The following is a 23942-nucleotide window of genomic DNA, read 5'->3' as shown; positions in this document are numbered from 1 at the left end:
CCCGAACCGCCCACCGCGCCCGAACCGCCCACCGCGCCCGAACCGCCCACCGGGCCCGGACCCGCCCACCGCGCCCGAACCGCCCACCGGGCCCGGACCCGCCCACCGCGCCCGAACCGCCCACCGCGCCCGAACCGCCCACCGGGCCCGGACCCGCCCACCGGGGCCCGAACCCGCCCACCGGGCCCGGACCCGCCCACCGGGCCCGGACCCGCCCACCGCGCCCGAACCGCCCACCGGGCCCGGACCCGCCCACCGCGCCCGGACCCGCCCACCGGGCCCGGACCCGCCCACCGGGCCCGAACCCGCCCACCGCGCCCGAACCCGCCCACCGGGGCCGCCGCGGCCCGATGCCGCCCACAGGCCCCGCGCCGGGGCGCGCGCCCGCCCAGCCACTCACAGCAGGCGGGGACCCAGGCCCCACCCCGGACACGCCCCGCCCACGCCCACCGCCCAAGACCACGCCCCCGGGCACGCCCCGCCGCCCGAGACCACGCCCCGGACACGCCCCGCCGCCCCGAGACCACGCCCCCGACGCGGGCACGCCCCCCCCCCGCCCGGGTCGGCTTCCCGCCCGCGAGTGCCCCCCCAAGGCCGCCGCCCGACCTCGAGGCGCGGGAGAGGGGGGACACCCGCCCCGCCGATGTCTGCAGGCCCGACCCCCCCCCCCCCGCCCTGCCGCGGCCCGAGCGGACAGGAGCCGGGCGGGCACGGACGCCGTCCAGCGGCCCCTGCAGCCCGCGCCCCCGCCCGCCAGCGCCGGGGTCCCCGCGGCCAGGCCCGCGCCTGGGGCGACCCCAGAGTTGGCCGCGGCTGCAGGCATCGGGGCTTCTCCTGGGGACACGGGCTCCTGCGCGCCGGTGCAGCGAAGGCCCTGCGGGGGGGGGGGGGCAGGGAAAAGCCGGAGAGGCGGCGCCCCAAGACCCCAACCTGCTCGCGGAGAGCCCGGGGGTGGGGCAGGGGGACCCGCCCGGCCACTGACCAGCCGCCGGGGCCCCGACCCTCAGGCGCACGGCCCAGGTCACACCAAGACCAAGCAGGGTCAGACCTGCAGGGAGTGTCCAGAGCAGGGGCCCAGGGGGACGGAGATGGAGCCCGCCGTGGGCTCTCGGGCCCTTTCAGGTTCTGCCGTGTTGTCCAAAGTCAGCAGCTAACCCAGGCTCACCAGGGGTGACCCCTCAAACAGAGGGCTCTCAGGACAGTCTCCGCCCTGGCCGGGGCAGCCGTCCCTCTGCCCGCCTGTGCCCGTGCAGGTGCCGCTTGTCACCCGCTCGCTCCTGCAGGGCAGCCGCCTCCTGCCTGCCCGCGACCTGCACCTGCCGGGCTTCTCCTCCCTGACCCCCTCAGCGGAGGCCGCTCCCCTCAAGGCCTCTCGGCAACCTGTCCCTCCGGGGCAGCTCGTCCCGCCCGCTGGCGTCTGTGCGGGTGTCCTTTACTCTCCCGTCCCTCTTCCTAGTAAACCTGCCTTTAAATGTCACCAACGTCTCCGCCTCGTGGAGAGACTCGCCGAAGCCGCTGAAACGGGAGCTCTGGGGAGGCCTTTCCCAGCGGGAACCCAAGGATCCCAAGCCCACTGACTCCAAAACCCCATCACTAGCATGCTGGGGGCCCCCAACTCTGCTCCTGGCCGGGAGCACAGGACCCGGTCCAACCCCATGCTCACTGCTGGCCTCCCAGCCTCTGCAGGGCACTCCCTTCCCCGTACACATGCCAGCCTCCTGTAGTGCACGGCCAGGCGTGACTTAACCGGGCTTCCTCCGGCCTCGGCCTCCAGACTGCACAGCCCCAGGGCCCCCAGCGCAGGACCCCAACACCGTGCCTGCTCATCTGCTCACGTCCAGCTTTCCCTCTAGACGGCAAGGCAGAAGATGCGTCCTGCCTGGCACAGGATGGCTGACCAGCTCACCAGGACGTGGCCAGGGTGCATGAGCCAGCCCCGCTGCACCACGCCTGGCCCTTCTGGGCACCCTGAGCCGACCCTCTAGGTAACCGAGGCATGCCCACAGTCCTGTCCACTTTTGAAAACAAGACTATCCCTCGCCCAGATGTCAGAGGGCCCTGGCCACCTGGAAGCAGGTCTGGACTGAGGCTTCCTGCGGCAACTAGCCAGGCTGCGGGGGCCTCTAACGGCCCTACTGAGACTGGGGAGGGGCTGAGGCAGCCTGTCTCTGCACCCCGGAATTTCTCACTGGCAGCGAGGAAAGAAATGGGAGATCTGCCCGCCACTGTGAAGACCCCACACCGCAGCCCCTGAAGCCCCTCGACCACTGGTGGTAAAAGGACAAGAGCCCATCCAAGTTCCTAAACGAGTGACCCAGCTCAGACCGTCCCCGCGGGGCCCCCAGCCTCCCCTCTACCCGGTCCCTGGGGGACGTGCTCGGCACTCCCCCCGCCCGGGCCTGGGTCACGAGCCGCGTCTGTAGGTCAGGAGGGCTGAGGAGACGCTGCATTCAGCCCCCGCCGCTGCTCGCATGGAGCAGGAGGAACCAGGTGAGCACCGGGGGGAGCTCAGAGAAGGTTCTCCTGAGGCCGCGAAGCAGGAGAGCCTGGCGGGGGCTGGCGGGTCAAGTCCAGGGCGCACCCGGGGAAAAGCAGAAGCTGGGGCATCTGACGGCCGGCCACAGGCGGGCAGCAACTTCCCCACTAGGAAACGGGAAGCCGGAGGATCTGCTTGTGGCCGGTATTGGGGGGCGGGAGACTTCTGCGAGGCACACAGGGGTGCTTGCCGGGAGCTGCTTTCTCAGGAACACAGAGGGTGGGGACATGTAACCTGGGCTGGGTGCAGGATCGCCTGGGCAGGGAAACATCAGCGCCACCAGCTGCTCACCAGCCCGTGTGCCCGCAGCCGAGCCGCGGCCCTCACCCAGGCCCGGTGCTGCCCAGCATGCCGGCGGGGATTCGGCAGCATTTATGGCGGCCAGTCCAGAAGAGGGGCTCGGGCGGCCTGAGTGCCCAGCCCACACCTGGACCCCAGCTCCTTCACGCTCACCCAGCTGGGCACAGTCCTCCCAGGGAGTCCTCCCAGCCTCCCGCAGGGCGAGCGTCCAGGGAGCACTGGTGCCGCGGGGGCGGCTAAGGGAGCCCCATCGGGCTCTGGGATCCGCCAGCGTCATGGTGGCTGGGGAGACGGCCAAGCCGCCACCACCCGGGTGGGGAACAGGTAGTGCGGCCGAGGCTGCTCACGGAGATCAAGGCCACCGCCCCCTTGGCCGGAACCGGCACGCGAGAGACGGCGGCGACCAGGCCAGTGACTCATTGCCCGGCGCCTCCTGGCTCCCTACCCAGGCCGCCCCAGAGCAGAGAGCCCCAAGCTCGGCGGCTCCTCGCATGCCAGCTCCTGCTGGTCTTGCGGCTGGGTGGGCACCCTGGCGAGGTTACAGCCCAGTCCCTGGCCGTCACAATGGAGGAGCAGCAGGACCCAGCACCTCTGGGCCTCCCAGACCTCAGCATCTTTGTGAGCCCCTTTGCCAGAGGAGCCGCACGGCCAAGCCTGGCACCTGTGGCGGGGATAGGCCACTCGCCCCACCAGTGGAGGGGCCACAGGGGGTGGGGGAACCCCCCAGGAGCACGGTACTGTATCGGCCACAAGTGGGAGGCGGCCTCACTCCCCAGGTGGGCGGGGGACATGTGGGAGGCCATAGCTGCTGGGCACAGGCGCCTGCGCAGCCAGGCCAGGAGTCGTGGCCAAGGGGCAGCAGCACCACAGTGGGCCTTGCCGGCTGCAAACTGACCCACATGAACACTCGGGAGGCGCCCACAGCTCGAAAGGCTGCCCTCCTGCATGTCCACACACCTGCGAGCAGAGAGGACCACGGGCGACAGCCGTGCTCCCAGCAGGGCAGAGAGGACTTGGGCTGCCCAGCAGGCGCCTTGGGGACACAGCCATGGCTCTTGGGAAGCCCAGGGCGGGGTCAGGGCAGGGACCCTGAAGGAGTTCAGCTGGGTCAGGGCACACGGCACTCACCCCGAGGTCCTGGCAGCAAGCTGGCTTCTCGGCCCCAGCCCTCCCCAGACGGGAAACACCGGCTCCTGCAGGGCCAGTGGCGATGCTGGGGGGATGCCCACAGGCCCGGCCAGGTGCCTCGTCTCCGCTCAGCTTTGGCCCTGCTGGAGGCAGCTGATGTCGCCTTCGGCCTGGCCTGGCCCTGCCCCTGCTGGGGGGATGGGCTCTGCCTGCACTGAGGGTCTCACTCTAGGTAGCTTTGCCACCTTTGGGGCATCCCGCCCTGACACCTCTCTGTGGTCCGGCTCATCCACACGGACGGGTGGGCCCTTTCAGCGCGTTCCTCGACCTGGCCCTTCTCGTCGCCTGTGTCTGGCCGGTGCCTGCGTCCCTGCTGAGCGGTGATATACAGGCCAGGCCAGCCTCGGGCTCTGTAGTGGGCCTTCTGGTGTCGCGTGGACACCTGGACCACAGCAGCAGACCAGCGGCCGGCCACGCTGCAGAGCCCCGAGGGTGGCGCAGAGCCGCGCCTGTGCTGTGACGTCAGACCTTGAGCCTCAAGGCTAAGGGGCACCAAAGCCTCTGGACGTCGTGTTTCTGCCTCTCGTTCAAAGGCTCGGCTGAAGGGCAGGTGCGCCCACCGGCCCAGGCGCCAACCCGGACGCTGGCACGAGGGCGTTTCGTCTTTCTCGTCTGCAGGGCGCGCTCGCGAATTGCCTTCACGAGCCTGCCCCGGCGATTCTGGAGTTTGACTCAGAAGCCGAGCTCTTCCTCCCGACAAGCACCCCCGCGTCGGCAGCCGGCGAGGGCCGTGGATGGCTCCTCTGACTCTCGAGCTCAGCAGCTCTCCCCAGGAGGGCAGCAGGCCGCCTGGACAGGCCAGCACTGCAGCCGCGAGGGCGCTCAGGCTGAGCCCTCCCCGCACGACTTTGGAGAAATCGCCGAGGCCTCACCGGTGCCCACTGCCCCGCGGCCAGGGCCGGCACGTCCTTCCTATCCACGTGTGGACCAAGGAAATGAACCTGCCTGGGGGCAGACATCCAGGCCTTCGCCGGACACCTCCAGGGGCGGGGCACCGGGACAGAGTGGCTGGGCACAAAGCCATGTCTGAAGGTGGCCACTCCGGGGAGCAGGAGCTTGGCCTCGCTGCGCCCATGTCTGGGGTCTTTCAGGGCGAGCCCAGCGACGCCTGGCCCGAGGCCTCCCCAGGCGCAGCAGCTCAGCTGAGCCCGCCTGGGGGCCACGATGCCCGGCGTTACCGCGGGCTGGTCCTCCATCAGCGAGCCAGGGGCCTCGGGAGCCAGCCTCCGTCCCGAGCTGAAAGGGCAGAATGAGCCGGAAGTCGGCCTTTTGTTATCACGCGTCCGCTCCTCTCCTGTCCCTGTAAACAGACCAAAATCCCGACTTTTTCTGACCTTGGCCGTGAGTGCCTGAGCACCCCGGCCGCCTCCTGGACAGACCCCACGGCTGGTTGGGGTCCCCACCCCGTGCAGACGGCTCAGCAAGGAGGCGCAGCGCGTGACTAAGTCCCAGGCAGAGACTTTCCACAGAAACACAAGCCCGTCTTCGAGAGCAAACCTCGGCTCCTTCCGGTGAGAACCGTGTCCTGTCCCTCGGAGTAAAGGGAGCTGCGGGGGCCTCCGGGGCGCAGGCTGAGCCTCCCGGTCGTGCTCCTGCCCTCCGGGCTGTGCCCGCCCCCTCTGAGCGTGCAGTGACGGAGGGCCAGAGCGGGAGTGAGGTGTCCCCGTCTTCCAGAACCAACCAGCCTCCAGCCCGGGGCCGCCTCCAGGCCTTTCCCGCTGGGGGCCTTCCTGGGAGCTGGGGGGACACTGACCCCAGCCAGGGGCGCCCAGATGGGGGTTGTGTGAGGTCAGGGTCCTCCGGCCCCAGGGTCCACCTCCCCAGGCACTCACCCCAGGACGCCGCCGAGGGCAGGCGGGTGGCGGATGGGCACCAAGCAGAGGTGGGGACCCGCGGCAGCCGCCAGCGTGGGGCCCCTGGGAGGGAGGGAGATGCAGGCGGAGGGAGCCAGGGTCCTCCAGCGGGGCCGCTTTGTCCAGTCGGCTCTGGAGCCACGTGGCGCGCGGTGCACATGGTTGTGACACAAGCTCGTCCGTAAAAAGCCAAGCCCTCATGATGAAAAGTGAAGTGGAAGGCGGTGAGTGGGCCCTGAGCACCTGACCAGACGCCCTCCCGGGGCCACTTCCTGGCGGTGAGGGGGGAAGTGTGGACGAGTGGAGGCAGTTGGGGGGCTCAGCCTTGGCAGCACCCCAGGAACAGGAAATCCCACAGGTGCCTGCCCTGGAGCAAACACCCCCTTGAGACCACCAGCGCCTGCCCTCAGGACCCGCCCAGGTGATGACCAGCAGTAGCCACCCAGAGGTGCGTCCTGGGGCCCTGTCCATCGGCCCTGTCCGTCAGAGGGCAGGAGCTCCCCTCCCATTTTCGAACAAAGCACGTAAATGCCTCTCTCCTGCCCCTCAGGGCCTCCCACTGGCCGCTGTCCGCCCGGGGGCTTTCCTGCCCTCCGTGTCTGACACTCTCCTCTGCCTAACTCTGGTCTCGGCGCTCAGCTCCTCCCTTGCCGGGACAGCACTGAGGACGGAGCTTTCGGGGTCTGGCTCCTGACCCCAGCTTGATTCGGGGGACTCCTCCTAACGGAAGGCGCCTGAGCGGTGTCTGCCGTCTGTCCTGGCAGTTACCGTGAAACTCGGGAGGACGCGAGCCGGCACCCCGGGGGGCCGGCCCAGAAGCCACCGCACGTTGTGTGGCTGCGACATGTTTTCAATGTGAGGAAGAGAATTTTGTCATTCTTAAATTTGAATTCCATCATTTTCTCTAAACACAAAATAACAAAGGCCAGTGGACGGGGCCCAGACTAGCCTCGCTCTTCAGGGGCCCTCAGCGAGCCCCAGTGAGGCCCCCGATCAGGGCCCGGCCACCAGTGCCTCAGGAGTGGACAGGCCCACGTCATGCCCCGGCAGGCCCAGCCACCCCAGACGTGCAGCCCAGCGTGTCAGGAAGCTCAGCAGCCCCCGCCCTCCCGCCTCCAGACAAAGGCCGGCCGCCGACCCTCCAGCAACACAGCCGCTCAGCGCAGCACCCCCGCCCCTGGAGCAAGGCCCAGAGAGCTCTGGGGAGGCTCTAGCAACACCCCAGACCCTGCAAGACCCAGTAGCTGTGCCCACCACCAAGTCAACACCCAGGCCAGTGAGGGGCTCGGACACCAACGCCCCAACTGCAGCAGAGAAAACCGCAGCAACCGTGGGGAGAAGGAGGGACACACAGGCCGGGGGCGCCGCAGAGACAGCACGCCTGGGACTCGCTCCGCTCCAAACCCCACAGCCGCCACAGCTGGATCCAAAACTTGAACAAAACTCAGGCACAGGAGGATGCAGAAGAGGCGGCGGCTGTGAGACACGCACACAGTGCTGGAAGCCACGGGCCTGGGCCCCGCCAAGTGGCCGGAGATGTGGACGGCCCCTCGGTCACGAGGCCGAGAACGAGGACGTCTCCCCACTGGGACCTCCAAGCTAGAGCGCTGCGTCAGCGCAGGCTCACGGCTCCTCAGCGCTGCGGCCCCTGCAGCCCCCAATGCCTCCAAGATGCTGTTACGGACGCGTGGGCCGTGCCCCGCCCTCCCCACGCTCTGCCACGGCCCACCCGGTCCAGCTCACACCACACGTGATTCCCGCCTTGCTTGATCTCCTACCGGCCTCCTTCAGATTCTGCACGACTCGGCTAGTCCGCGGCACAGGAGGACAAGACCGAAGCTACGAAAGCAGAGGAGCTGTGGGCGTGGAGAGATCCAGGGGCAGGTAATTTCTGGGGAAGCCATGACGGAGGAAGGAGGCCAGCGCTCCCAGAGACACAGATCCGGACAGAGCCAAGAAAAGGAAAGCCGTGCGAGAGGAAAATGAAGACACCCCTCGAGAATCACCTGACAGAGTGGCCAGGTAAGCGCAACCCCAGTGAGGGAGACAGGGAGCCGGAACCACTCAGCCATTGAAGAAAAGTCCCCGATTTGAGGGAGGAAGTGGAAAGAGCCGCAGGGAGCTAGGAGGACCCCAGGCTGTCGGCGGGAAAGGGAACTTCAGCAGACACAGCAGAAAAGCGCCGCGTGCCAGCAGGACAAAGAAGAAATGACGAAGCTGATGAGGGGGAAGCAGCAGAAGCTATGACGGGAGACGTCAGGCTCACAGCAGACTCCTCGCAGCAACCCCACAGGCAAGGAGAGCCCGATGCAGAAAACTCCAATGAATGCCCGCCGAGAACACCGTCCTGCAAAGGCCTCCCTGCACGAGGGGGAAACGAGCACCTCCTCAGGCAAAATCCTCAGAAACTCGCCACTGAACCCCACGCCCAGAGTCACCAGTCACGCCGGGTCTCCCCGCCAAGGGACGAGCAGGAAGCCCCAGGTGAGGCGCGGAGGCGGCACAGACCTGGGCAGCGGGTGCTGCTGGGCCGAGCTGGCCCCGTGTGTCTTCCCACGGCTGGTGTAGACACAGAGGCCCGGCGGATTAGAGCACGGAGCCCAGCTCTGTGCTGCCCACACAGGGTACACGTCTCAGAAACAAGCAGACTGAAGTGAAAAGTTGGGCGATAATTCTACAAGCAAGGCCCGGCCGGGGGTGGCAGGGGCGGGTGGGGGGTCGCACCCAAATCAAACCCTCCAAGCCCTCCATCGCCTCATCCCTCCCGACCTGTGCTCCTTGAGAATTTGCTCAGGGTGGCAAGAGACACCGATGGTCATAGAATGATCTAGGGCTGATACGCCAGGACTGTCCGCAGTGTCCACTCTCCGATGAGGGAGCACCGTGGTGCGGCGGACAGTGGCCTGTGCTCGGAGCCTGACGCAGCGGGGTGGGTCAGGCGCGGGGTCCTGGGTTACCGCGGGGAAGTTTCACCTGAGCCCCTTTTTGCAGAACCAGCGAGCTCCCCCCGAGGCAGAGACGCCTCGCCGAATCCAAAGGGCAGGTTTACTATAAAAAGGGAGGAGAGTAAAGGACACTCGCGGAGGAATGAGCTGCCCTAGAGGGACAGCTCGGTCACGAGGCCTGTGCAGCCGGTGGGCAGCGGGGGGGGGGGGGGACAGGGAACAAGCAGCCCCTGCAGCGGGCCAGGGCAGAGATCGCCCTGATGGTCTTCGGGGGGCGGGGGGCTCCTCCTTTGTGGAGCGGACTTTTTCACTTATTAGCTGAACTCTGGCAGGCCCGGGGATCCTATAAAGCCTCTGAGTCTCCACACCTGCGCCCGCTCTGCGCTCCTGCCTTGAGAACGTGTATTTGGCCAGGAAGACGCGAAACGACCCGACGTTTTCACAGTCGTCCTCGATTTCCATGTTTCTCCCCAGTCTGTGGCCCCAGATCTTTCCCACAGCCGCTGGGGACTGTCAACCACGTCCAGCCCCGTCTCCAGCTTTTGGCCTGTGTGAGCCGGTGTCTGGCCTTGTGGTGCCTCCTTTCCAAAGTTTTCACTCAGCCTCTATCAGGAGACTCCCACAGACCCGACAGATGGAGACAGAACAAGGCCGTCGTAGCCCCAGAAACGTCTCAAGGTCTCCGGGAGCCAAGCAGACAGGGAGGCGACAAGTAGCTGAGAGGACCTGGCAGCACCGTGAGGCACAGGCTGGGCGGGGAGAGGCCAAGAGACGCTGCTCTAAAGAAATGCGAATGCCCCAGGGTGAGAAGAAGTGGTCCCCACTCCTCAGGGTCATGCCAATCCGCTCAACCTGTGAGGCCGGAGGAACGTTCTGGCTCTGTGGGGTTGGGCACACGAGAGGAGCCAGCCGAAACCGGCCCCCGGGGCCTTGCCGTGCCCTCCGCAGCAGCCAGGACGCAGAACAAGCCACGCCCCGGGCGGACGAGGGGCCGGGAAGATGGAGCCTTCGCCAGCACCCAGGGGCACTCCTGCCAGCACCGCGGACGGTGCTGAAGGGCTGGTGCCAAGAGAAATAAGGCGGAAGAGAAGAACCAACGATTTCCCTTCTGCGCGGACAGAGAAGCCAAGGACTCGGGAAAGGCCCTTGGCCTGAGCCGGGCGGGGGGGTGGGGGGGTGGATAGGGCCGAGCGCGAGGGCGGTGCAGACGGTCACGGGCCAGTGCAGGGGGAGGCCCACGGGCTACAGCTGAGCGGCGCCCTCCCATCAGCCCAGAAGCCAACCTGGCACCCAAGCCCTCCCGCGGGTCCCGCCTCAGGGCCGAGAGCGATGGCCACGGCAGCCCCGCGGGCGGGTTTCCATCCAAGAGCGGCTCCTCCAGGTGGGGCAGGCCAGGCCCAGCATGGCCGGCACACCCTCTGAGGGCCAGGCCCAGCAGGACGCCCCCTGGCCAAGCAGGATGGGTTTGAGCACCGAAGAGCAGGGGCAGCAGTGGGCCGGGCACCGCTAACGTGTGAGTGATCACCCCGAAGCCCAGCGGTGACCACGGCGTCGCAGCAGCACTTTGTGCACAAAGCAAAATCGTGCGTCCACTGCTGGGCAGACAAAGCTGAGGACGCACCGAGGACTAGGGGCGGGGACAGGCAGCGATCAGGTCAGCGCACGGGAGTGACCAGGTCCCCCAGTGCTGAGGCCACACCCCTCCTGGGGGCTCATGTGAGGGGGCGTAGCCTCCAGCTTCAGGCCTGCCCATGACGTGTCTTCAGAAACGTCCCTCTTTGTGCCACAGATGTTGGCCTCCGGCTCCCAGCGGTCAGTGGGATGTGTGCTCCGGCCCCACTGGGCTCGAAGGCCCTGGTCTGTCCAGGGAGCAGGAGTGGCTGGCTGAGGTTCGGCCCCTGGGGGGACAGGCCGGGGCTGTGGTGCCTCCGGGTGGCTCACGGCCTCCCAGGAGGGTCTCCCTGCTCACACGCGCCCCCGCTGCTCCGAGCATTAATTTGGCCTTACATGAAAGAGCCGTCTGAGCACCGTGTGGCCCCAGTACCAGCCTCTCCTCCAAGACGTAACCAGTCATTAAAGCCACTCACCGTCCCCCGGGGCCTGCTCTGGCCTGGGAAACTGATCAGCCACCAGCGTCTCCCGTACCAGGTGGAGCGAGTCGAGGCTTGTTAACGAGCTTACGGTAAACAAGAGCCCCCTGAAACCTGCTTTCATCATCTCAAAACGTCCATGTCGTGGGTGAGTCATCATTAACCCCACACGCCGCCTACTGTAAACCCCAACGCGCAGCGGAGGAAAAGCTCGCACGGGTCCCGGGGAGAGATCCCGGCCAGAACCGCCCCAATGGGGGCAGCGAGGCCAAGGCCCAGCCCAGCCGCTCTGCTGCCCCCACCTCCAGCTGCGTCCTGCCCCACAGGCAACTGCCCGTTCACCGTGGGGCCCGTCCTCAGGCTGCTGGCTCAGAGCCCAGGTTCCTGCTGGTCAGCTCAGCATGGTCAGGCAGGAGCCTCCCCAGGCAAAGGCGCTGCGTGAGGCGCACCCGGGAGCTGGCGTCTGCTACAAACAGCAGGCATCGCGGCTGGGCTGCAAGGTCAGCGAGAGCTTAGCACCCTGCGTGGGGGCAGCAGGCCTGGAGCCAGGATGCTCTGGTCAGCGGGACTCTGGAGTCCTCAGTGGCAGGCCTGGCCACTGCTCCCTAGCCCGCGGCAGACGAGACGCACCCGTTGACACCCCCCACCTTATTAACCTGCTTCTAGACAAACATGAGGGGCCCTAGGGTTGCCCCAGCCCGCCCTGGACTGAGCCCCTCACCTGCGGTGCTGCCCTCCGCGGGGCCATGCACGACTGTCCACTCAGACCATGAGCTCCCGCGGGCTCTGCGGCCCTCGTCTAAGCTCCAGTTTCTCTCGCAGCCTAAACGACATCAACACCATCCCGGGGACAGCCTCACGCCCGGGTGGGCCCCAGGGCCCCGAGCAGTTCAGGCTCAGGCGCCACCTGGAGGACGCCTCCCGGTCCCTCCCCGCAGCCGCGCGGGCCTGGGCCCGCCTGTTGGAGTCCTTCTACGCTTTGGGACCCGAGGGGTAAACTCAGCGCCACCCGCTGGGGGTTAGCTGGGCCCTCAGACAGGGCCAGCATCGCGCCTCAATGGACTTTAAGATGAGCTGGACCCAGTCTACCTCCCCGCTGGGGCTTCGCCCCCTTTGTCCTGAAAGCTGCTCCAGAGGAACGTGGGGGAGCAGTCACCTGCCACCCCAATTAGTAAGAACCTGGCTCGTGGAAGGGGCTGTAGGCTCGGGTGAGGGTCCTCAGTAAGCGTCTCTCTGCCAGGGCCTCTTCCAGAAACACCCTGCACTGGGTCAGGGTGCAGAGCCTTGGCACCCAGCAGAGGCTGCAGCGCTCACACCTGTGGGGCACAGAGGCCCCGACTTGGGTGGAGGCCCCTGGCCCAGGGCGGGGCCCAGCGGGGTGCAGACAGCCGGGGAGCTGCTATCTTCAGAGCAGGCACCTGTAGGCTGTGCTGATCCTGCCCACAGCAGCTCCAGGCCCAGATCTGATGGTGGCTCATCAGGCAGGGCACCCCACCTGAACATGAGCACCCCAGGGTGAGGCTCTGCTCTGAGACACAGAGCAATGCCTGTTTGCTGGCCAGACCCTTCCCGGGTGGCCAGGGGGTGCCCCAGGGGAGTGTCATGGCTGATCCTCGCCCATGACATGGGCTGGTGACAAGCAGCTCCCCCTTTGCTGCTCACTGAGGGGCATTCAGGGCCATTTCCTGGTCTGTGCTAGCTGACCCCTCCAGCACCACTGCCCGGCCGTCTGACAGGCGCAAACTCAGTGGGCGGGAGTGACCGATGCCCCGAGATCTTGAGGAAGGGGCTGAGTCCACCAGCCCTCGTGGGCAGGACGGACGCCAGCTTCAGGGAAGGAAACTGCATTGACAACCAACAACCAGCCAAGCAGAGCCAGACGTCACGTGTGCCACTGGAGAGAAACGCCCACGAGTGCCCGGCAGGCCACGGAGGCGCCCTCGCACAGGTGGTAGGGCCAGGGCGTGGCACCTAGAAGCAGAGGTTGGTGGGACAGACCGACCCGGCGTGACTGCCCCAGCCATGGCCAGAGACTCCGCAGCAACATCCCCTGATCTGCAGGCGGCCGCCACAGCAGACAAGTGCTGAGAGCCAGGGAGCTGCGCAGCCTTTGGGGGGCTTGGGGGGGGGGGCGCAGCTGGAAGAATGAGCACAGCTGGGAGAATGAACACAGGACAAGCACGTGAAGCCCCGAGAACGGTTTGGAAGGACTTGGAGAGAAGTGATGTCCGCGTCACGGGGTGTCAGGACAGAAAAAGTTCAAAGAAAGAACCGCTGAGAACAGCCTGGGGAAGAGACCAGACATACTGAGCAGCGCGGGGGGACGGGAACTTGGGGGCCCACAGGCGGGGGGTGGCAGGAGCTCCGAACACAGACATTTCCAGCCCAGCATCCTCGGAGTCCGAGATGGTCCTTCAGGAGTGCGAGGAGCTTCCTGGAGAGCAAATCTCCAGACGCAGGGGGCGCCGGAGAGGACGCGGCAGAGCCAGGCCGCAGGAGCACAGGCGGCTGAGGCCCAGGTCGCAGCGGCCACGACCGCAGGGTCCAGTGACCAAGTGGGCAGCTGTCCCCGCAGTTGGCGGTGTCCCTCCCCAGCAGCTTGGCTGCTCCACAAGGGAGGGGTCGGGGGTCAGTGGAGGTGGACATGGCGGGGCCCCCACGCAGGCTGACACCAGGTCGTCCTGCTGTTGACCTCAGTTTCCCCGATTAAGCGCGCGCGCGCACACATGCTGCTGGCAGTCAGGCTGCTGGCCTCAAGGTGAGCTTGATGAAGCTCCAAACTGTTCCCGAGCAGATGCTGAGCTCGGGGCTCATTCTCATGGCAGACAAGGGGCTGAGAACGTGTCCACCCGCGTCTCCCAGAGTGCACGTCTCCGGTGACAAAACCAAACCCTAGTTTACACCCAGTACCTCGCGCGTACGCAGTGCGGGTGTTTGTTATTTACGGTTCTGAAATATGTTGATACACGCTAAGCCATATGTGTGGTTTTCATACTATTTAAATGAAAACATTTAGAAAATTTTCTTCCTAGCCTCACGCGGCCCCCCTACGCCAACATAGAACCCGCGGTCTGACCATGCGCGGTGCGCATCACGATGGGGACGCCTAAGGCGCCGGGGGCGCCCCCACCGGCCAGCTGTGGTGCGGCCCACGCGTGGTGCCTGTCCCGGGGCCAGGAGCAAACTGCCCGCCCATCCTGATGCCCTGCTCAGGGGTCCGCGGGGAGCAGGGCCTGGCTGGTCTGCGTGTGCTGGGGCCTTGGTCGGGCAGGGACGGAGCCTGCAGGCAGCTCCCCCAGGACGTGGGCACAGCGGGAGTGGATGGAAGAGCCCCATTATGCCCACAGGCCATGAAGAGGGTCCCAGTGAGCCCCCCACCTGCCAACACAGCAGCCCTGACCATCGAGCTGGTAGCCTCCAGCGCCTCGCTTGGCCACCCCTCTTGGTGAGCACGGACGTCAGCACGGCCCAGAGGAGCCGGCAGGGACTGGCGCCACAGATGGCTCAGGAGCCGGGAGAGGACGGGCGGCCCCAGCGCCCTCCTGCCCACGGGGGAGACGAGGACTCGGCAGTCTGGGTGTCCACTTCCCATTCCCACTCGCTCCCCAGGGACCCAGGAGCAGCGTCGCACACGTGGCCCCGGGGACAGGGGTCGCCAAGTCCTCAGGAAGCTCCCTGGACGCGGAGGCCCAGAACAGGGAGTGATTGGGTGGCAGGCGCGGCCGTGCTTTTCCCTGGGAGACACAGACCCCGGAGCTGAGTCTACGCGGAGAGCAGCAGGTGGTTGAGGCGCCGCAGGAACAAGCCCTCCCGGTCATCACACAAGCCCGGCCTCCCCCGACCACCCCTCCCGAAGTCCAGCCCTGGAGTCCATGCAGCCAGCTGGCAGCTCCGCCTCCTGACCCTCCCCTGCCCAAGGAAGCGTTTCAGAGATTCGTTTATAAGGAAACGACCCTCTGGCAACAAAAAAATCTTTCAAAATTAAGGCAGTAACTTCACCCGCACCAGAGCATGTGGGGTGCAGCAGAGACACAAGGAGGCGAGTGTGGAGCAACACAGACCAGGTGAGGACACGCTCACGCGTCCACTGCTCCATCTCCAGGAGCCGGAGAACACAGGTGCCAGCAGAAGGAAGGAAACAGGAAAAAAGTAGAAATAAATGAAACAAAAGACAGTGTAAAAGATAGCGAAAGCCTGTTCTTTGAAAATATAAATTCTAAAATTATCACTATTCACAAATGATATAATATAGAGAACCCCAAAATTCCACAGAAAAACTAAATTAATCCACCAGTTTAGTGAAGCAGGATAGAAAATCAACACACAAAAATCAGTAGGCTTCCTATACACAAACAATAAATCTGAAGAAGAAATCAAAAAAACCATCCCTTTTATTATTAAAACAAAAAAAAATCAAATACTTGGGAATAAGCCTAGCAAAAGAGGTGAAGGACCTATACAAAGAAAACTATAAAACAATGTTAAAAGGAATAAGAGACACAAAGAAATGGAAAGAGAGCCCCTGCTCATGGATCGGAATGGCCGAATTATCAAATGGTCATTTGATAATTATCAAAATGGCCATCCTGGCAAAAGCCATTTGCAGATTCGATGCTATTCCAATAAAAATTTCTATGACATTCTTCAAAGAAATAGAACAAATATTGATGAAATTCATATGGTGCCACCAAAACCCCACATAGCCAAAATTCTCCTCAGGGGGGAAAAATAATAAAGGGAATGAAGGCATCACACACCCAAACTTCAAACTATACTACTGTCCGGAGCCGTCCGGAGCATGCGCCGTGCTGCGCACGCACGCGATGAGTTTCGATTTACCGTTTCGCCTGCTGAGAAACCACTGCATTTTCCTGTAAATCACGTGAGACTGGGAGGTACGATGGGAGGAGCTACCAGGGTATAGGAAGGGAACCAGGAGAGAGTAGGATAGGACACTGCGAGAGGTTACTGCGAGAGAGCAGAGAGAAGGCCAGGGAAGGTAGAAAGACGGGGAAAAGAAAGAGAAGGAAAATAAAGAAGCAACCGCCAGCGTCAAGTTGTCTCCAGCCCCTCATTTCAATCCTCAGCCCTTCTCTTTTCCTGCCTACGAATCCCGCGGGTCGGGACATACTACAAAGCCATAATCATGAAAACTTCATGGAACAAGAACACACAGACCAATGGAACCAAATAGAAAACCCATAAATAAACCCACAGATTTACAGTCAACTAATCTTTGACAGAGGAGCAAAGACTATGCATTGGAGCAAAGAAACTTTGTTCAATAAACGGTGCTGGGAAAACTGGGCTGCTACATGTAAAAGAATGAAGCTTGACCACGACCTCACACATGTACAAAATGGGTTAAAGAACTAGAAATAAGACCTGAAACCCTAAAATATATAGAAGGAAATACAGGCGAAACACTACGTGACGTGCACCTCAGTAACATCTTTACAGACACGTCACCCAAAGCAGTGAGAGTGAAGGCAAAGATCAGCAGCTGGGGCGACAGTAAAGAGCGTCTGTACAGCGAGAGAGTCCGTAGCCAAAACAAGGAGACACCCCTCCGACTGGAGTAAACTTTCTCACACAATACCAATAAGGGACTGATCACAAAAACCGACAAAGAGCTGACAAGACTCAACAAAACAAGTAAACAACCCAAACAATGGGCAGAAGAGCTAAAAAGAAACTTCTCCAAAAAGAAATGCAAATGGCCCACAGGCATATGAAAAAATGTTCAACATCACTTGTCATCAGGGAAATGCAAATCAAAACTACCATGAGATACCATCTCACACCAGTGAGAAGGGCACATATTAAAAAAACTAGCAACAACAAATGTTGGCGAGGGTGTGGAGAAAAAGGAACTCTCCTGCACTGCTGGTGGGAGTGCAAACTGGTCCAACCACTCTGGAGAGCTGTGTGGAGATTTCTGGACCTACTAAACATAGAGCTTCCATAGGATCCAGCAATTCCACTCCTAGGTCTTTACCCAAAGGACACAGAAACATCAATTCCAAAGAACACCTGCACCCCTATGTTTATAGCAGCACTGTTTACAATAGCTAAGCTTTGGAAACAGCCCAAATGCCCAGGGTTTCAGGTCTTATTTCTAGTTCTTTAAAATAGATGTCTGGGTCAAGAAGATGGGGTCCATATACACCATGGAATATTACTCAGCATTCAAAAAAGATAAACACATGCAGTTTGCAGCAACATGGATGGCGCTGGAAGGGATCATGCTCAGCGAAATAAGCCAGAAAGAAAAAGAAAAATACCGGATGGTCTCACTCATAGCAGGAATGTAGAAAACCTAAATAAGGGACCAGGAAAAAAACCTGATTATAATAAAGAAAAAATCAAAATCAACAAGCAACTATAAACCAGAGAGATCCTGCAGGAGAGAAGGGAGTAGGATCGAAGCAGGGGTGGGGGGCCTCCCCGGTTGCGAAGCTGCCCACAGCCTCTGCAGCGCCAGTTCGATCCCCGGCTGCTCCGCGGCTGCTGGGTGAGGGTCCCACGTGGCACCACAGACCTCTCCTGCCACCCGCTGCTCCCCTCAGCAGTGCACTTCGTCAGTCTGCCTGTTCTGCTCCCCGCTCTGGTGAATTCTCTTACCCTCCCATGCTTCTGACTGTACCCAGTGCTTGTGTAAATAAATATTTAAAAAAAAACTTAAAAAAGAAAAAAAGAAACAGGGGTGGGGAGAGCACGAGGGATCTTGGTGATAATTTACGGGCGAATGGGTGGTGGGAATTTCACGAGGACTATAACCAAGATGAAAACACTCCCACTGTACAAAAATGAAAAATGTTGCAAATTATATAATAAAGTAAAAGAAAGAAAAAGAAAATACAAATTCATGAGCCTTTAGCCAGGCTCAGAAAAACGGGTGAGAGCTCGCGCAGCAGCCCCAGCAGAAACCCGGAGGACTGCGACCCCTCCCACCAGCCGGGCACGACAGGCGCGTGGACTCCCGGCCCCGCAGACCTCGACCTAGTCACAAGGGAAGTGAAGAGTCACAAAACCCGCCCGGGGAGGGGCCCACGGCCACGGGACTTCACACGCGGTTTCTAACAAAGGAGCCAAGACGAGCCGGGGCCTCCCTGCGCCAGCGCCCCCAGAGCCAGGGGAGCGGCTGCGGCGGGCGGGGCGGCGGGAGGGGATGTGCTCCCTGCAGCACACAGCGCCGTCACCAACCCGTGTGAGTGACACAAAGACCAACGCGACCAAAGGCCACAAAGGTAAGAACAGCTTCTGAGGGCTCCGGGGCCCCTCAGCCTGCACTCGCCCGGCCTCCCAAACACGCGCAAGTGGCCTTCGCCAAATCAAGGGCACCAAACCTGCTCGCCACGGCCCGCGTGAGCAGATCCAGAAGCCGCACAAAAGCAGAAAGCACACTCCTGGCGTTTAGGGAGAACGCGCTTTTACGTGTTCACCAAACCACGGGTTTAGGACCTGCGATCGAGGGGAACCCGGGCAGACGGGGGGGGGGGTGGGGGGGGTGGGGGGTGGGGTGGGGGGGTGGGGGTGGGGGATCAAGCTACGAAACATGACAAAACCAGACAATTCCAAACCCGGGACGCCCGGCACGGGGGCGCGACGGCGCTGGGGCGCTGGGGAGGGAAATTCTGTGGGGGCCACACCGAGGCCGGGAAGCAAACACTTAAAAACGGGAAAACCAGCTCCGGCGCAGGAGCGTGTGACCAGTGACACGCGGCCGCGAGGGACGCCCATGCCGGCCGGTGACGCGGGAGGTGACCAGCCAGGGAAGGCCCAACAAGTTGCGCCACTGCCTCGAGCGCCGAACACAAAAGGGACGCGAGGACGCAGGTGCAGGAACGTCCAAGGCGGTGACTCATTTCAAATGGGGGTTCCGCGTGGCTTGTGGCTGAAGACGGCCCCAGCCCCCCAGGCCGGCGCCCTGGCGCTGTGTTCTCCGCGTGGGTCTCTCAGGGACCTGCCACGGGGAGCATGACGGGGCTTTCAGTTACCCATGTTCACCCCAACACGGTGTATTACTTACCAAGAGAGACTCGTGGTAAATGTGCTCATCGCTGCTCTTTACACACAGGCCCACGGCGCTGCCGCGTGGGGGCCGGTGCGGACGCCCCGGGACCCGCAGGACCCTTCCACCCGCGCCGGCAGGAGCGGCCTGAACACGGCCTCTGGCCCAGCCGGGCCTCTGCTGTTGAGGTCTTAACACGCCCCTGGCCCACCCCCCCGGGCTGCAGAGCCCCACACAGCCCCCCCCCCCCCCGCCATCCTCCTCCACCGTCCCGGGGAGCAGCCGCCTGAAGTGCAGGCGCCAGCCTCACTGCCCAGCCTGCAACTCCTGTCTGGGCCGCGGCGGCTTTCAGGCCCCTGGAGCAGCAGCAGCAGAGGCCGCGCCCCGCCCTGCGCACCTCCTGATCACCGAGCGGGGGCTGCGGCCAGCACCCCAGCCCTGAGCACCGGGGGTGCCCCGGCCTGCACCCCGACACACGGGAGGGCGTCCCACCGCACACACAGCCAGCCCGTCTGCCGTACCGGGACAGCCGCACTGCCCAGCCAGCCACCCTCGGCGCGCACCACAGCACCCCGCCTTGAACGCCGCCGCCCGCGCCCCCCACCTTGGCACGGGTCTCCTCTGCCAGGAGAGCTGGGCCGGCGAAGTCCCCAGTGACCCGGAGGCCGAGACCGCAGCGCCTTGCCCCGTCCGCCAGTCTGAGCGAGCAGCCTCAGCCACAGTGACCCCAAAGCAGTTCTCAGGGGCGCACTGAGCCCTGGGGTTCTGGTTCTTCTGAAGTCACTCGTCCAGCAGCTCTGGGCTGCGCCCTGCAGGGACCAGCACCCAGAGCCCCCCCACCCCCCCGTTCACTCGCCAGCTCCCCGCTCTCCTCCAAGCCACCTTCCTCCTCAGCCTGCTCCCCGCATGGCCGTCCGCCAGCCCCCCCCCCCAGCACACAGCTCCCAGGCTCCTGCCGGTCCTGTACACGGGACCTCACCGGCCACTGGCCACGCCCAGGCGCGGGCCCCGCAGGCAGCAGCAGCGAGCACACGCCGCAGCCCCTCATCTGACCTGCCCAGCAGGCCGAGGGGCTCAGGATTAGACCCCAGATGCGCACAGAGGGGCTACGGGTGAGGCGCCGACATCCCGTTACACGAAGCTGAGCCCCACCTTGGACCCCAGTTCTGCTCTGGGACTCATCTGCGCCCCAGGAGCCTCGCGGCTGCTGGCGGGGACCAGACCGAGGACAGCGGCTGCCTCAGCAGCGGGATCCCGCAGCGCCCGGGAGGGCTCAGCCGGCCAGACCAGGCGGCCGGCGCGGGAGGCGCCCAGCCTCGACCCAACACCCTCCACGCCGCGTGCACGGCCCGTGCCCACAGCCAGGAAGGACGCCGGGCCCGGCGCGAGGACCGACTCTGGCACCCGTGGCCGTGAACCTGCCGTCAGGCCCCTCGCTCTCGGCGTCCTGTTCACCTCAGCGCTCGCCCTCCTGCTTCACGCCCGGAAACAGCCCACTCGTCAGACGCTGCTCGCGCTGTCCAGCTCATGCCCTTAAACCCAACCCGTCCAGTGTCTCAGGACAGCCCAGAACGCAGAACACCCGCGGACCCGGCCCCGCTCGGACGCCAGCCGCGGCGAGGCCCGGTCCACCGGATGCTGCCGTGACTTTATCGAGAAACAGCCGAAACCAAATAAAATCATTCTCGGGAGAAAATACTGAAATGCGTCTTGCAACATGAGCCAAAATTTCTCAGCAAAGAAATAGAGATTCCTACCTGTTGCCACAGCACCGAGGACGCGAGGAGGTCTCGCAGCTTCTGCGGGGCTGTGAACAGGCCCCGTCCCACTGCCCGGGAGCTCCGAGCCGCCAGAACCACACGCACACGGTGTAAAGAGCTTTATTGTGCAGCATCGTCGGCCCCCGCAGGGCAGCCAAGGGCTCCCAGGGCAGGCGGGAAGCCGCTCTCGCACCGGCTCCAGGACCTGTGGGTGCAGAGCCCCAGGTCCTTGAACCTGGGACACGCAGCCCGGGGGCTGCAAGGTCCTGGGCCAGGCCTGGGCTGTCCTTAATTCCCTGCAGCTGCCGGCCACGAACCCTAATTAAGGCCCAGGCCGTCAACAAGGCCCCAGCGCCCCTCAGGGACCAGCCAGCTGGGGTGAGTTAACCTCAGGCCCCACGCCAGGAGGCTGGGCCAGGAGCCAGACCCAGGACGGGTTCTAGAACCCTCCACCAGTCGCCATGGCTTGGCTTAGGCTGAGGGGCTTTCTGCGTGGATCCCGGGAGAATGTCTCCTCCCTCTCCGAGGCCCTGACACCCCAGTGGCCTCGTCACCCCACCACCGCGACCGCCGGGCAGGTCTGCACCGTCCACAAGCATCTGGTCCCCCGCAAGGAGCGTCTCAAACTCCCCCGACCCCCAGAGCGTCCCCAGCCCACAGAGCAGCCTGGCGGGAGCCGCTGCGGCAGACCCCCTTACGAGCAGGGACTCAGCGCCCGCGCCCAAGGGCCCACCCAGAAAGCGTAGCCCAACACCCCAAAGCCTGCTTCCTGCAGCGCCCTCTGCTCCCCGCCCCCAGCAGGAATCCACCGGCTGAGGCGCTGGACATTAGGGGCGAGCCAGGCGGCTGCTCGAGCTCCAGGGTCAGCCCAAAGGCGCCCCTGCCTCCTGCCCCAGCCTCTGGGGCCCAAGTCCCGGAGCCAAGAGGGGGCTCCGTGCAGGCAAAGCAGCCCCAGCAGGTGAGCAGAGCCCCTGAAGGCTAAGGCGGGCCAACAGGTAGATCCCCCACCCCTGCCCCAGAAAGCAGCTTACCTGGGGTCTTCAGCTTGCAGGAGAGCAGAGGGGTGCAGCTTGGGTGGGGGGAACAGGCATGGAAGGGGGAGTGGGGCTAAGGGGAGCGCGGCTAGGGGGGCAGGCATGGAAGGGGGGCAGGCGAGGAAGAGGGAGCAGGACAAGGGGAAGCAGGTAGGGAAGGGGTGCTGCAGGGGGCAGAGCCTCCTGCTCCCCAAGGAAAGAAGCCGCAAGGCAGCCGGCCCTGGCGTCCGCCCCAGCCAGCAGCGTCCTCTCCATCCAGGGCCACGGGCACTGGCCACGCCGCGCTGATACGCCTTCGCACCACGTGGCCAGGAGCTGCGCGCTGAGCGGCTGAGCCTGGACGCAGCGTCCGCATGAGGCACGAGACCCGAGCATGCGCCTCAGGTGTGGCCCGGAGCAGCAGGCCCACACCTGCAGCCGGTCAAGGCCGAGCGTGCCCTCCCTGCCAACCCCGCCCCCCTGCCAGCCCCGCCCTTGGGAGTGGGGAGCGACTCTTGCCCCCCTGGGGTCCTCAGCGGGGTGCAGGGCCCCCCCCCGGCCCTCACCAAGGCCAGCTCTGCAGCGTCCACTGTGCACATGGGCTATAGGGGCGGGAGGGCCTTTCCTTGGGGCTTGGCCCTGCTCCTATCCAGGGCTCCGCTGCGCAGGCCAGTCACCAGCCAACGGGGCAGGGAGGCGAGCACGGCCCCGGGAGGACTGAGGTAAACAGGTGGACGCCCTGATGTGGGAGTGGGCTCACCTGCGGACCTCCAGCTTCCAGAAGGAACCAGTGTGGAGCAAAGCATGCTGGTCCCTTAGGCAATAAGGAAAGAGCTCGTCCCCCACATCCGTCCACCCAGCTCTGGGGTGCCATGGCCTGGCCTGCCTGGGGGCTACACGTGCGCGTGCCCCCTGGGCAGTCAGGGGCTGAGGGGCTGCAGCTGTGAGAGGGGTCAAATAGACGCCTCCTGAGAGGGGCGGCCCGGGGCAGGGCCTGGCCAGGTGGGCTGAGGCGGTGAGGGTTGACCCTGCCCCAACTGGATCAGAAGCCGGGGCAGCCTTGGGAGGCGGAGGCTGCAACCTGGGGCTTGGGCGTGGCCAGGCGGGCCAAGGAGTGCCCGTGGCAGCCTCCTCATGCAGCTCCTGTTTGGAAATACTTAAAATCACGAGAATTTAGGGCCTCCCCAGTGGCGCAGCGGTGGCGCGCTGGGTTGCGGGGCTGCCCGCAGCCTCTGCAGCGCCAGCTCGATCCCTGGCCACTGGCAAGGATCCCCCCCCCAAAAAAGCACAAGAATTTTGAAAATTGCACCCTTTACTTCTGCAGCAGGGGATCACAACGTATACGCCATGCCAGCGCCTCTCTCGGGATTGGCACCCCAATTCGGATAATGATCCTGGTTCTGTTCTTCACCCACGCAGGGGCTGGCTCCGCGGGGAGGCCCGTTCCTGCTTCAGTGTCACCTGGGGGGTCACACAAGCGGTATGTAAAGAGGGAGCGGGAGGAGTCATTTCCATCTTAAGTTACTCAGTTATTCAGGGTGGAAAGCAGGAGGAAGCCTGGGGGGCTCGGCTCCACCTGGAGCTGCTGAGGGGCTCATCAGAAGCTCTGGAGGGGAGCCCGGGGCGGGCAATGGGCCGCAGGTGCGCCTGGGCGCGGGGTGGGCACGGGAAGCTCGCTGGCAGGGCTGGCAGGGCTGGCAGGGCTGGCAGGGCTGGCAGGGCTGGCAGGGCTGGCAAGGCTGGCAGGGCTGGCACGGCGCGGTGGGCTTGGGCAGCGGGCGTGGACAGGACGGGCAGGGGCACCTTTCCGGACACAAAGCCCCACGGACCCGGGCCGCCTGGGAGGCCAGCACAGCCTCACCCCCGACGGACGCAGGGGCCGCAGCCAGGCGGCCTGGGAGGGGCGGGAGGGCGGGAGGGCCGGCGTGGGGGGGGCCTGGGGACGCCGGCCTGTCTGCTCCTCGGGGCCCGCCCTGCGCCCCAAAGACCAAAGGTCCCGCCGGGGCGACCCCGCGAGGGCTGCGGGCTGCGGGCCACGAGCGTGCGGCGCGGGGAGAGAGAGGACAGGCCAGGCGGTTCCACCAACACCCGGGGCGGGGGCGGGGGCCGGGGTCCCCGCTCCTTCCCTCCCGGGCCGCGGCCCCGCCCCCGCCCAGGCCCCGCCCTCGAGGCCCCGCCCCGGCCCCGCCCCGCCCCGGCGCACGCCCCGCCTCCAGCGTGGGCGGGGCGCGCAGGCGCGCAGG

Source organism: Talpa europaea (assembly GCF_964194135.1).
Source record: "Talpa europaea genome assembly, chromosome: 2".
Lineage (NCBI taxonomy): Eukaryota > Metazoa > Chordata > Mammalia > Eulipotyphla > Talpidae > Talpa > Talpa europaea.
The sequence above is the reverse complement of the archived record's forward strand: the minus strand, read 5'-3'. Positions refer to the sequence as shown.